General features: G+C 42.2%; 1 protein-coding gene across 3 annotated transcripts in view; it reads right to left on the reverse strand.

Moving 5' to 3' along the window:
- PAQR8 (progestin and adipoQ receptor family member 8) overlaps positions 1-13,740 on the reverse strand; it is a 90,096-nt gene extending 76,356 nt beyond the window's left edge. Inside the window, exon 1 of one of the 3 annotated variants that reach the window (XM_088467309.1) lies at positions 13,659-13,740. The gene's annotated coding sequence lies outside the window, so the exon portion shown is untranslated. Of the gene's footprint in view, positions 1-13,011; positions 13,081-13,237; positions 13,318-13,658 lie in introns of those variants that run through there. The other 2 variants (XM_088467311.1, XM_088467313.1) reach the window with 2 other exon arrangements.
- Between the last annotated feature and the right edge of the window lie 819 nt (positions 13,741-14,559).

Here is a 14,559-nt window from a genome sequence, read left to right on the forward strand (position 1 = left end):
TGCGATGAGTGGCGGGATGCAAATCAGAGTTATTAATGTCAGCATGCATGCTATGAGTGGCGGGATGCATACCAGTGTTATTAATGCCAGCATGCATGCGATGAGTGGCGGGATGCATACCAGTGGCAAACGCAGGATTTCTAAGGGGGGTTTCCAAGTACATGATTTTACGAGTAAGGCCAGTCCATTAGGAGGGCATAATCAGCACTTATCCAACTTTAAAATGCATCATGCAAAGTGTTTTGAACTTTTGAGTGTCATTATATCAGCATATACAGGATCAGTGATCACAGTAAAGCTGCATACACACGTAAAGATTTTCTGTCCAACTATCCAAAAAGTTGATTGGTTGGAATGAAAATCTGGTAAGGGATGAAAGCAAATGACAATCAGCAATTTGCTCCCAAACGCAGGAAAATGGACAAAAACTGTTGTTTGAACAAATTATTTAGATCAAACATTTATCAAACTTGTCTGACGCCATTTTCATCTGTTTTCTGGCATTTAGGAGCAAATTGCTGATCATCAGTTACTCCCATACGTTACCAGATTTTCATTCCAACCAATCAACTAGTTGGATGGTTGGACAGAAAATCGTTACGTGTGTACCCAGCTTTAGCCATTAGATGCGGCAGTAGGGCCATCCTGCCTGGGCTGAATGTTTTTGTTTCAGATGTGGGCTCCATTCCAGAGTATGGGAGCAAGTCCGAGAGTCTGGGGGAGCAGTAGAAGAACTTAGCACTGCCCTGAATATATATGTGCAAATTGGTCTCGTTATGTACTGGATAGTGTATTATATTATATGGTATTAATAATTAACCCTATTGATGGTCTATAGAAGTGCACCCCTAACAGTGCATGTTTTCTAGATCTCCTAGTTGATGCACAGGTGTATTTATTGCTGGCTAACACATGTTAAAAGATCCACAGGTGGATTATTTCATTTGTGATACTGAGAAGAACATGCAGCATTAGTACTATTCTATTATATTACTATTTCTATTGTGGTCATGGTGTGGGCTGGGGAGGGGTTTCCAGGCAACCGGAACCCCCCCTGCGTTTTGCCTATGCATACCACCCAAGGCTTTATGCATCTCCCCCTAAAGAGACTGACATTAGGGACAGAGGGCCTGATTCACTACCGTACGCAAAACTGCGATTATGCATGCAATTGGCCGATTGTTTCATTCTGCGCATGCATCACAATGCGCGTGCGCGTACTAGCTATTGCGATTGGGACTGCGATCACAGAGGCTACACAGACCCCTCGCAGAGTGATTGACAGGAAGTGTCATTTGTGGGTGGTGACAAAGGGGTGGTCAGGGAAACGTAGGCATGTCAGTGCTTTCACACACTATTGCAGGGGCCTCCATAAAGTAGCCACTGCGATCCCATACACAGCTTGAGGTCTCATAGCGTGCATGGTTGTTAGCAATTTCTGAGTAAGGTCAGGGCTTGTGCAAGTGTGCGTGAGGCTACGATGGTACTCGATAGTTTCACTATTTTGGGGGCTGGGTATTGTAATGGCAGGAGAACCCTGCAACGGGTGTCTCCCTGCTATAGCGTCAGCCCCCGGCTGGTTCAGTCTGGTGCTGGTTATTAGAAAATTGGGGGAACCACATGCTATTTCCCCCCCTCCTGGTTTTCCAATGTCAGACCAGGCTCAGAGGTGCAGGGCTGGTTATAGATTCTGGGGGGACCCCTAGTTTTTTTTCCCCCTAACATTTAAACATGAATTTACTTTCGGCACATAAAGCCTGCACAGATCATACCGCCAGCGTGATTTTGCACATAATCAATATCAACACACCTCTACAATTATAGGCTGACGCATCATCAATATCTACATACCTCCACATTTATAGACTGTCCCATTCACATCATCAATAGCTGCAGACCTCTACAATTACAGGCTAACAACCCATGCACATCATCAATATCTACACATCACTACAACTACAGGCTAACAATCCATACACATCATCAATATCTACAACTACAGGCTAACAACCCATGCACATCATCAATATCTACACATCTCTACAACTACAGGCTAACAATCCATACACATCATCACTATCTACACATCACTACAACTACAGGCTAACAAACCATACACATCATCACTATCTACACATCACTACAACTACAGGCTAACAATCCATACACATCATCACTATCTACACATCACTACAACTACAGGCTAACAAACCATACACATCATCACTATCTACACATCACTACAACTACAGGCTAACAATCCATAGACATTATCACTATCTACACATCACTACAACTACAGGCTAACAATCCATACACATCATCACTATCTACACATCACTACAACTACAGGCTAACAAACCATACACATCATCACTATCTACACATCACTACAACTACAGGCTAACAAATCATACACATCATCACTATCTACACATCACTACAACTACAGGCTAACAATCCATACACATTATCACTATCTAAACATCACTACAACTACAGGCTGACAACCCATGCACATCATCACTATCTACACATCACTACAACTACAGGCTAACAAACCATACACATCATCAATATTTACAACTACAGGCTAACAACCCATGCACATCATCACTATCTACAACTACAGGCTAACAATCCATGCACATCATCACTATCTACACATCACTACAACTACAGGCTAACAATCTATACACATCATCACTATCTACACATCACTACAACTACAGGCTAACAATCTATGCACATCATCACTATCTACACATCACTACAACTACAGGCTAACAATCCGTACACATCATCAATATCTACACATCACTACAACTACTGGCTAACAATCCATACACATTATCACTATCTAAACATCACTACAACTACAGGCTAACAATCCATACACATTATCACTATCTACACATCACTACAACTACAGGCTAACAAACCATACACATCATCAATATCTACACATCACTACAACTACTGGCTAACAAACCATACACATCATCACTATCTACACATCACTACAACTATAGGCTAACAAACCATACACATCATCACTATCTACACATCACTACAACTACAGGCTAACAAACCATACACATCATCACTATCTACACATCACTACAACTACAGGCTAACAATCCATACACATTATCACTATCTAAACATCACTACAACTACAGGCTAACAATCCATGGACATCATTAGTATCTACACATCACTACAACTTTAGGCTGACCACATGCACATCATCAATATCTACACATCACTACAACTACAGGCTAACAATCCATACACATCATCACTATCTACACATCACTACAACTACAGTCTAACAATCCATACACATCATCAATATCTACACATCACTACAACTACTGGCTAACAATCCATACACATCATCAATATCTACACATCACTACAACTACTGGCTAACAATCCATACACATCATCAATATCTACACATCACTACAACTACAGTCTAACAATCCATACACATCATCAATATCTACACATCACTACAACTACAGGCTAACAATCCATACACATCATCAATATCTACACATCACTACAACTACAGTCTAACAATCCATACACATCATCAATATCTACACATCACTACAACTACAGGCTAACAATCCATACACATCATCACTATCTACACATCACTACAACTACAGGCTAACAAACCATACACATCATCACTATCTACACATCACTACAACTACAGGCTAACAATCCATACACATCATCACTATCTACACATCACTACAACTACAGGCTAACAATCCATACACATCATCACTATCTACACATCACTACAACTACAGGCTAACAATCCATACACATCATCACTATCTACACATCACTACAACTACAGGCTAACAATCCATACACATCATCACTATCTACACATCACTACAACTACAGGCTAACAATCCATACACATCATCACTATCTACACATCACTACAACTACAGGCTAACAATCCATGGACATCATTAGTATCTACACATCACTACAACTACAGTCTAACAATCCATACACATCATCACTATCTACACATCACTACAACTACAGGCTAACAATCCATACACATCATCACTATCTACACATCACTACAACTACAGGCTAACAATCCATACACATCATCACTATCTACACATCACTACAACTACAGGCTAACAATCCATACACATCATCACTATCTACACATCACTACAACTACAGGCTAACAATCCATGGACATCATTAGTATCTACACATCACTACAACTACAGTCTAACAATCCATACACATTATCACTATCTAAACATCACTACAACTACAGGCTAACAATCCATACACATCATCACTATCTACACATCACTACAACTACAGGCTAACAATCCATGGACATCATTAGTATCTACACATCACTACAACTACAGTCTAACAATCCATACACATCATCACTATCTACACATCACTACAACTACAGGCTAACAATCCATACACATCATCACTATCTACACATCACTACAACTACAGGCTAACAATCCATACACATCATCACTATCTACACATCACTACAACTACAGGCTAACAATCCATGGACATCATTAGTATCTACACATCACTACAACTACAGTCTAACAATCCATACACATTATCACTATCTAAACATCACTACAACTACAGGCTAACAATCCATACACATCATCACTATCTACACATCACTACAACTACAGGCTAACAATCCATGGACATCATTAGTATCTACACATCACTACAACTACAGTCTAACAATCCATACACATCATCAATATCTACACATCACTACAACTACAGGCTAACAATCCATACACATCATCACTATCTACACATCACTACAACTACAGGCTAACAATCCATGGACATCATTAGTATCTACACATCACTACAACTACAGGCTAACAATCCATACACATCATCAATATCTACACATCACTACAACTACAGGCTAACAATCCATACACATCATCACTATCTACACATCACTACAACTACAGGCTAACAATCCATACACATCATCACTATCTACACATCACTACAACTACAGGCTAACAATCCATACACATCATCACTATCTACACATCACTACAACTACAGGCTAACAATCCATGGACATCATTAGTATCTACACATCACTACAACTACAGTCTAACAATCCATACACATTATCACTATCTAAACATCACTACAACTACAGGCTAACAATCCATACACATCATCACTATCTACACATCACTACAACTACAGGCTAACAATCCATGGACATCATTAGTATCTACACATCACTACAACTACAGTCTAACAATCCATACACATCATCACTATCTACACATCACTACAACTACAGGCTAACAATCCATACACATCATCACTATCTACACATCACTACAACTACAGGCTAACAATCCATACACATCATCACTATCTACACATCACTACAACTACAGGCTAACAATCCATGGACATCATTAGTATCTACACATCACTACAACTACAGTCTAACAATCCATACACATTATCACTATCTAAACATCACTACAACTACAGGCTAACAATCCATACACATCATCACTATCTACACATCACTACAACTACAGGCTAACAATCCATGGACATCATTAGTATCTACACATCACTACAACTACAGTCTAACAATCCATACACATCATCAATATCTACACATCACTACAACTACTGGCTAACAATCCATACACATCATCACTATCTACACATCACTACAACTACAGGCTAACAATCCATACACATCATCACTATCTACACATCACTACAACTACAGGCTAACAATCCATGGACATCATTAGTATCTACACATCACTACAACTACAGTCTAACAATCCATACACATCATCAATATCTACACATCACTACAACTACTGGCTAACAATCCATGCACTGCAGTGTGCAACGACCAGCTAAAGCTTATCCACAAGTGAGTGGCGTAACTTATTTGTGGGCAACAGTATAGGGATGTGGTTTCACACAGGAACGTCACATGAATATTATATTGCTCAAAAAACAAACAGAAAATAAGTAAGCAACTTTGCTGGGAATATATCATGCAGAAAGAGGCATGTACTGACACGGTACACAAACACGACTTAGGGCAGTGGTTCCCAAACTGTGCATCGCGGCACCCTGGGGTGCCTTGGGATACTTGCAGAGGTGCCTCAGGTTGGTGGTCCAGCACCAAATGAATTTTTATATGGTCAATGTAATGTAAATATGTAGACAAACAGAAGCGCAACCTTGTCCACCACCACATAACTGTCCCCGGGGATGACAGGTCAGCACTATTTACTTCACATTACTACTGTACATAGCTAAAAAAAATTCGGGAGCTTCTCAATAACAACATTTTGGCTCAGGGGTGCCGTGAGAACAATGCTGGTACTCTAGGGCGCCGTGATTCAAAAAAGTTTGTGAACCACTGACTTAGGGCCTGATTCAGCAAGGAGCACAACTGCGAATGCAATAGCGATTATGCATTCAGTCACACTGCGATAGTATGCTAATTCATTGCGATCGCTACGCCACCGCTGCACTACATAAGGACGGACACTTTACTTAGCACACATCCAGGGCCGGTTCTAGACATTGTGGAGCTCAGGGCGAAAGTTCCCAGTTGCGCGCCCCCCCCCCCCAAAAAAAATAAAAAAAATAAAGAAAGAAATAACTTTTTTTAGATGGCGTTCCCCTGCTCGCGCGCTTCCGCAATGGGGGCGTGTCCTTGTGGAACACCCCCAATACATCACACTGTGGGGCATGCCCAGCACTTACGAAGGTGCTGGGCTTCCCCAAGCTCTCCCCTCGTGGCGAATAATTGGCATGTGCAGTAATGCGCCTTACACAGTATGTGTTACACAGTAATGCCCTTTATAAACACATTATGCCCACATGCAGTAATGCCCTGTATAACACATTATGCTATATACAGTAATGCCCTGTATAACACATTATGCTATATACAGTAATGCCCTGTATAACACATTATGCCACATGCAGTAATGCCCTTTATAACAAATTATGCCACACACAGTAATGCCCTTTATAACACATTATGCCACACGCAGTAATGGCCTTTATAACACATTATGCCAAATGCAGTAATGCCCTGTATAATACATTGTGCCACACACAGTAATAACCTGTATAACACATTATGCCACACGCAGTAATGCCCTTTATAACACATTATACAACACAAAGTAATGCCCTGTATAATACATTGTGCCACACACAGTAATTCCCTTTATAATACATTATCCCCAATTCAAATTACGCCACACAGTAGTCCCTTATTCATGTTATGACACAGTGGTGCCCCTTTTACACAATGCCCAAATTAGTACCCCTTATACACAAGGCCCACAGTAGTAGTGCCCCTTATACAATGCCCACAGCAGTGGTGCCCCTGACACAATGGCCCCAGACGTGGTGCCCCCCAATTTAGTGGCCTCATTAGCAGTGCCCGCAGTGGTAATGCCCCCATTGGTAATGCCAAGTGTTAATGCCCCCAGTAGTAGTGCCCCCATAGGTAATGTCCCGTATAGTAATGCCCCCATTGGTAATGCACCCAATAGCAGTGCCCACGGTAGTAATGCCCACATTAGTACCCACAGTAGGAATGCCCCCTAGTAGTGCCCCCATAGATAATGTCCTGTATAGTAATGTCCCCATTGGTAATGCACCCAATAGTAGTGCCCACTGTAGTAATGCCCACATTAGTATCCACAGTAGGAATGCCCCCATTAGTAGTGCTTTCAGTAGTAATGCCCCCAGTAGTAATGCCTCCATTAGTAGTGCCTCCAGTATTAATGCCCCATATAGTAGTGCCCCCTATAGTAGTGCCTCCAGTAGTAATGCCCCCATTAGTAGTGTCCACTGTAGTAATGCCCCTATAGTAGTGCCTCCAGTAGTAATGCCCCCATTAGTAGTGTCCACTGTAGTAATGTCCCTTATAGTAGTGCCTTCAGTAGTAATGCCCCCATTAGTAGTGTCCACTGTAGTAATGTCCCCTATAGTAGTGCCTCCAGTAGTAATGCCCCCATTAGTAGTGTTCACTGTAGTAATGTCCCTTACAGTAGTGCCTTCAGTAGTAATGCCCCCATTAGCAGTGTCCACTGTAGTAATGTCCCCTATAGTAGTGCCTTCAGTAGTTTTGCCCCCATTAGTAGTGTCCACTGTAGTAATGTCCCCTATAGTAGTGCCTTCAGTAGTTTTGCCCCCATTAGTAGTGTCCACTCTAGTAATGTCCCCTATAGTAGTGCCTTCAGTATTAATGCCCCCATTAGTAGTGCCTTCAGTAGTAATGCCCCCATTAGTAGTGTCCACTGTAGTAATGTCCCCTATAGTAGTGCCTTCAGTAGTAATGCCCCCATTAGTAGTGTCCACTGTAGTAATGTCCCCTATAGTAGTGCCTTCAGTAGTAATGCCCCCATTAGTAGTGTCCACTATAGTAATGCCCCTATAGTAGTGCCTTCAGTAGTAATGCCCCCATTAGTAGTGTCCACTGTAGTAATGTCCCCTATAGTAGTGCCTTCAGTAGTAATGCCCCCATTAGTAGTGTCCACTGTAGTAATGTCCCCTATAGTAGTGCCTTCAGTAGTAATGCCCCCATTAGTAGTGTTCACTGAAGTAATGTCCCCTATAGTAGTGCCTTCAGTAGTAATGCCCCCATTAGTAGTGTCCACTGTAGTAATGTCCCCTATAGTAGTGCCTTCAGTAGTAATGCCCCCATTAGTAGTGTCCACTGTAGTAATGTCCCCTATAGTAGTGCCTCCAGTAGTAATGCCCCCATTAGTAGTGTTCACTGTAGTAATGTTCCCTATAGTAGTGCCTCCAATAGTAATGCCCCCATTAGTAGTGTTCACTGTAGTAATGTTTCCTATAGTAGTAATGCCCTCCGGTTCCCTGTATCACTCCAGTCTGATGCTCCATGTCACCTACAGCCTTGTGTGTCGACTCCAGCCTCCTGTCCCTTTGTCTCTCTTCCTCCTGCCCTCCGTGTCCCTTCTAGCCTCCTGTGTCCCCTCCAGCCTTCTGTATCCCTTACAGCCTCATTTATACATTACAGCCGCCTGTGTTACTTGAAGACCAACCCCCACCTGTTTACCTTCTTTTTTAACAGTCTACCCGCTCCTCTAACATTCGGTCCTCCTGTTCACTGCACGCTCCCTGCTCCTCCAGGTTCGGCTCTTCTCAGACACTGGCAGCTAGCTACACAGAGTGCGCACGGGGTGACCTAATCTGGTCACGTCGCGCATGTAAACAAAAGGTGGAAGAGCTCGGGATGGGTCCGGGAGCAGCAGAGGCAGATTTCACATATACATGAAAGATATAAAAATATCTTCACTACGCACTAAACGTGTGTGTCCAAAAGATATATCCTAGGCCGTATGTGAGACCCAAAATAAAAATAATCACAAGATGTAAATACAAAAACATGGGCTGTTGCCCCTTCCTTTCCAGTGTAAGATAATGGAGAATTACCAGAAATCCGTAATATATAGGCCTGTAGTAGTATCAATGGTAGTAACCGGATCACCTCCTCTCATATCCTTCCGGTGGCTTTCTGCAAGTAGTCCTGTCACATGGACCAACGCGTTTCAGGAGCTTAACTCCCTTCCTCAAGGCTATGACATAGCCTTAGTGCATTGTGAAGAATACACCAGTTTAATTTTTTAAGCATTGATGTTCAATTAATATGTTTTTACTATATCACACTATGTTTGATATTTTTATATCTTTCATGTATATGTGAATACTATCAACTGCAGATCATCGTTTACTGGATCCACATATGCAGAATTGGGAAATATTGTAATAATTTCTATATACCCACCCACAGCACCGTGCGCACTTGTGTCATCATAAATCACCAATCTATTTGGGCACATGACTATGGGCCTTACACAGCAAGGAACGCTGTTGCTAATACGCACGCAATTGGCCGATTGTTGCGTACTGCGCATGCATACGCATCATAGTGCACGTGCGCGAACCGGCCACTGCGATCGGGACTGCAATCTCAGTGACTACGCAGACCCTTCGCAGTGTGATTGACAGGAAGTGCCATTTCTGGGAGGTGACAGTGGGTGGTCGGCGAAAAGCAGGTATGCAGGTGTGTTTCAACAGCGATGCCCTACGCAGCCTGAGCACTCATAGCGCACGTGGAAGTTAGCAATTTCTAAGTAAGGTCAGGGCTTGGGCAAGTGTGCGGTAGGCTGCGATGGTACTCTATTGTACCGATGGCTTCGCAGTCTTCCTAAATATTACGGATGTGGGTAAGGTAAAGTGGGCGTCCTTATGTAGTGCAACGGCAGCATTACGATCGCAATGGATTAGCATATTATCCCAGTTGAACTGCGTGCGTAATCGCTATTGCATTCCATAGTGAATTAGGCCCACTGCACAGTGCAGCGCTTATTCTATGATAGTGAGTATATAATGAGGAGCTCACTCTCTGATAGTGAGTATATAATGCAGAGCTCATTCTCTGATCGTGAGTATATAATGCAGAGCTCATTCTCTGATCGTGAGTATATAATGCAGAGCTCATTCTCTGATAGTGAGGAAATACTGCAGAGCTCACTCTCTGATAGTGAGTATATAATGCAGAGATCACTCTCTGACTTGAGTGTATAATGCAGAGCTCACTCTCTGATAGTGAGTATATAATGCACAGCTCACTCTCTGATAGTGAGTATATAATGCACAGCTCACTCTCTGACTTGAGTATATAATGCAGAGCTCACTCTCTGATAGTGAGTATATAATGCACAGCTCACTCTCTGATTGTGAGTAAATAATGCAGAGCTCACTCTCTGACTTGAGTATATAATGCAGAGCTCACTCTCTGATAGTGAGTATATAATGCACAGCTCACTCTCTGATAGTGAGTATATAATGCACAGCTCACTCTCTGATAGTGAGTATATAATGCACAGCTCACTCTCTGATAGTGAGTATATAATGCAGAGCTCACTCTCTGACAGTGAGTATATAATGCAGAGGTCACTCTCTGATAGAATATAATGCAGAGCTCATTCTCTGACAGTGAGTATATAATGCAGAGCTCACTCTCTGATCGTGAGTATATAATGCAGAGCTCATTCTCTGATAATGAGTATATAATGAGGAGCTCACTCTCTGATAGTGAGTATATAATGCGGAGCTCACTCTCTGATAGTGAGCATATAATGCAGAGCTCACTCTCTGATAGTGAGTATATAATGCACAGCTCACTCTCTGACAGTGAGTATATAACGCAGAGCTCACTCTCTGATAGTGAGTATATAATGCACAGCTCACTCTCTTCTGACAGTGAGTATATAACGCAGAGCTCACTCTGATAGTGAGAATATAATGCACAACTCACTCTCTGATAGTGAGTATATAATGCACAGCTCACTCTCTGATAGTGAGTATATAATGCAGAGCTCACTCTCTGACGGTGAGTATATAATGCAGAGGTCACTCTCTGATAGAATATAATGCAGAGCTCATTCTCTGACAGTGAGTATATAATGCAGAGCTCACTCTCTGATCGTGAGTATATAATGCAGAGCTCATTCTCTGATAATGAGTATATAATGAGGAGCTCACTCTCTGATAGTGAGTATATAATGCGGAGCTCACTCTCTGATAGTGAGCATATAATGCAGAGCTCACTCTCTGATAGTGAGTATATAATGCACAGCTCACTCTCTGATAGTGAGTATATAATGCAGAGCTCACTCTCTGACAGTGAGTATATAATGCAGAGGTCACTCTCTGATAGAATATAATGCAGAGCTCATTCTCTGACAGTGAGTATATAACGCACAACTCACTCTCTAATAGTGAGTATATAATGCACAGCTCACTCTCTGACAGTGAGAATATAATGCAGAGCTCACTCTCTGATAGTGAGTATATAACGCACAGCTCACTCTCTGATAGTGAGTATATAACGCACAGCTCACTCTCTGATAGTGAGTATATAACGCACAGCTCACTCTCTGACAGTGAGAATATAATGCAGAGCTCACTCTCTGATAGTGAGTATATAACGCACAGCTCACTCTCTGATAGTGAGTATATAATGCACAACTCACTCTCTGATAGTGAGTATATAATGCAAAGCTCACTCTCTGATAGTGAGTATATAAAATGCAGAGCTCACTCTCTGATAGTGAGTATATAACGCACAGCTCACTCTCTGATAGTGAGTATATAACGCACAGCTCACTCTCTGATAGTGAGTATATAACGCACAGCTCACTCTCTGATAGTGAGTATATAACGCACAGCTCACTCTCTGATAGTGAGTATATATAATGCACAGCTCACTCTCTGATAGTGAGAATATAATGTAGAGCTCACTCTCTGACAGTGAGTATATAATGCACAGCTCATTCTCTGATAGTGAGTATATATAAAATGCAGAGCTCACTCTCTGATAGTGAGTATATATAATGCACAGCTCACTCTCTGACAGTGAGTATATAATGCACAGCTCACTCTCTGATAGTGAGTATATAACGCACAGCTCACTCTCTGACAGTGAGTATATAATGCACAGCTCACTCTCTGACAGTGAGTATATAATGCAGAGCTCATTCTCTGATAGTGAGTATATAACGCACAGCTCACTCTCTGACAGTGAGTATATAACGCACAGCTCACTCTCTGATAGTGATTATATAACGCACAGCTCACTCTCTGACAGTGAGTATATAACGCACAGCTCACTCTCTGATAGTGAGTATATAATGCACAGCTCACTCTCTGACAGTGAGTATATAACGCACAGCTCACTCTCTGATAGTGATTATATAACGCACAGCTCACTCTCTGATAGTGAGTATATAACGCACAGCTCACTCTCTGATAGTGAGTATATAATGCACAGCTCACTCTCTGATAGTGAGAATATAATGTAGAGCTCATTCCCGGGAGCTAATGCACAATACAGACTTTGTCATGTCCCCTCCTATGACTGGTGCATCCTCTCTCTCCTCTCCCAGATCCAGAAGTCCTGTAACTTGCACGGACATACAGAATGTTTCTCCTTAGGGGAGTTTTCCATGTTGGAGTCTCCAGCTAAAATCCCCCCTGGATACAGCTTAGATGATCAGGCTTAGTATCTGCACTAAGTTATATGCTGTAAGATCATTACTGAACAATTATACATTCTCATTACCTTCCCTTCATCTCCACCTGTGAATCATCAAGTCAGTATGTAGCTCCTCCAGATAATGATAAAGTACAGGGGTCACCCAACCTGCAGGTACTCCTAGGTCAGGGACACCTGCGGAAGTAATCCTATCCCTCTGCAAAAAACTACAACCAGTTCTGTAAGACACAAACATCATTATGCCTCACATTGTAGCAACTGGACCACAGCTGCTTGAGAACCTTTTGGGATAACTTATCATTGACTAATGATTACACAGTAACTGTACTGGAGCAATTTGCATGAACACAGCGAGTGACTGAGAACATGAAGTAGGTGTTGCTGTCAGAGGCAATTTAAGTATCTAGGACACTGAATAACAATAAGCTGCCAACATACAGTACAGTACACTGCTCACACAACATAGACTAACATAGAGCTGCAGTACCTGCTCAGAGTCCCCCTTTAGAGTTCAGGGCTGACCCTCCTGGGGCTGTCAGACTGGGATAAGCAGCGAGGCTGAATGTTCAGCCAGATACAGATCACAAACAGGGTGTGTTTGTGAGAAGTGAGAGGGGAGGAGGGAGGAGGAGGCAGCAGCAGAGGATCACATCACTACCAGATACAGTGTAACACAGTCTGTGACTTCCTCATCACATCACATCACTACCAGATACAGTGTAACACAGTCTGTGACTTCCTCATCACATCACATCACTACCAGATACAGTGTAACACAGTCTGTGACTTCCTCATCACATCACATCACTACCAGATACAGTGTAACACAGTCTGTGACTTCCTCATCACATCACATCGCTACCAGATACAGTGTAACACAATCTGTGACTTCCTCATCACATCACATCGCTACCAGATACAGTGTAACACAGTCTGTGACTTCCTCATCACATCACATCGCTACCAGATACAGTGTAACACAGTCTGTGACTTCCTCATCATATCACATCGCTACCAGATACAGTGTAACACAGTCTGTGACTTCCTCATCACATCACATCACTACCAGATACAGTGTAACACAGTCTGTGACTTCCTCATCACATCACATCGCTACCAGATACAGTGTAACACAATCTGTGACTTCCTCATCACATCACATCGCTACCAGATACAGTGTAACACAATCTGTGACTTCCTCATCACATCACATCGCTACCAGATACAGTGTAACACAGTCTGTGACTTCCTCATCACATCACATCGCTACAAGATACAGTGTAACACAGTCTGTGACTTCCTCATCATATCACATCACTACCAGATACAGTGTAACACAGTCTGTGACTTCCTCATCACATCACATCACTACCAGATACAGTGTAACA

The sequence above is a fragment of the Taudactylus pleione genome, unplaced genomic scaffold, assembly GCF_031769625.1.
Source record: "Taudactylus pleione unplaced genomic scaffold, aTauple2 ptg000070l, whole genome shotgun sequence".
In the NCBI taxonomy this organism is placed as follows: domain Eukaryota; kingdom Metazoa; phylum Chordata; class Amphibia; order Anura; family Myobatrachidae; genus Taudactylus; species Taudactylus pleione.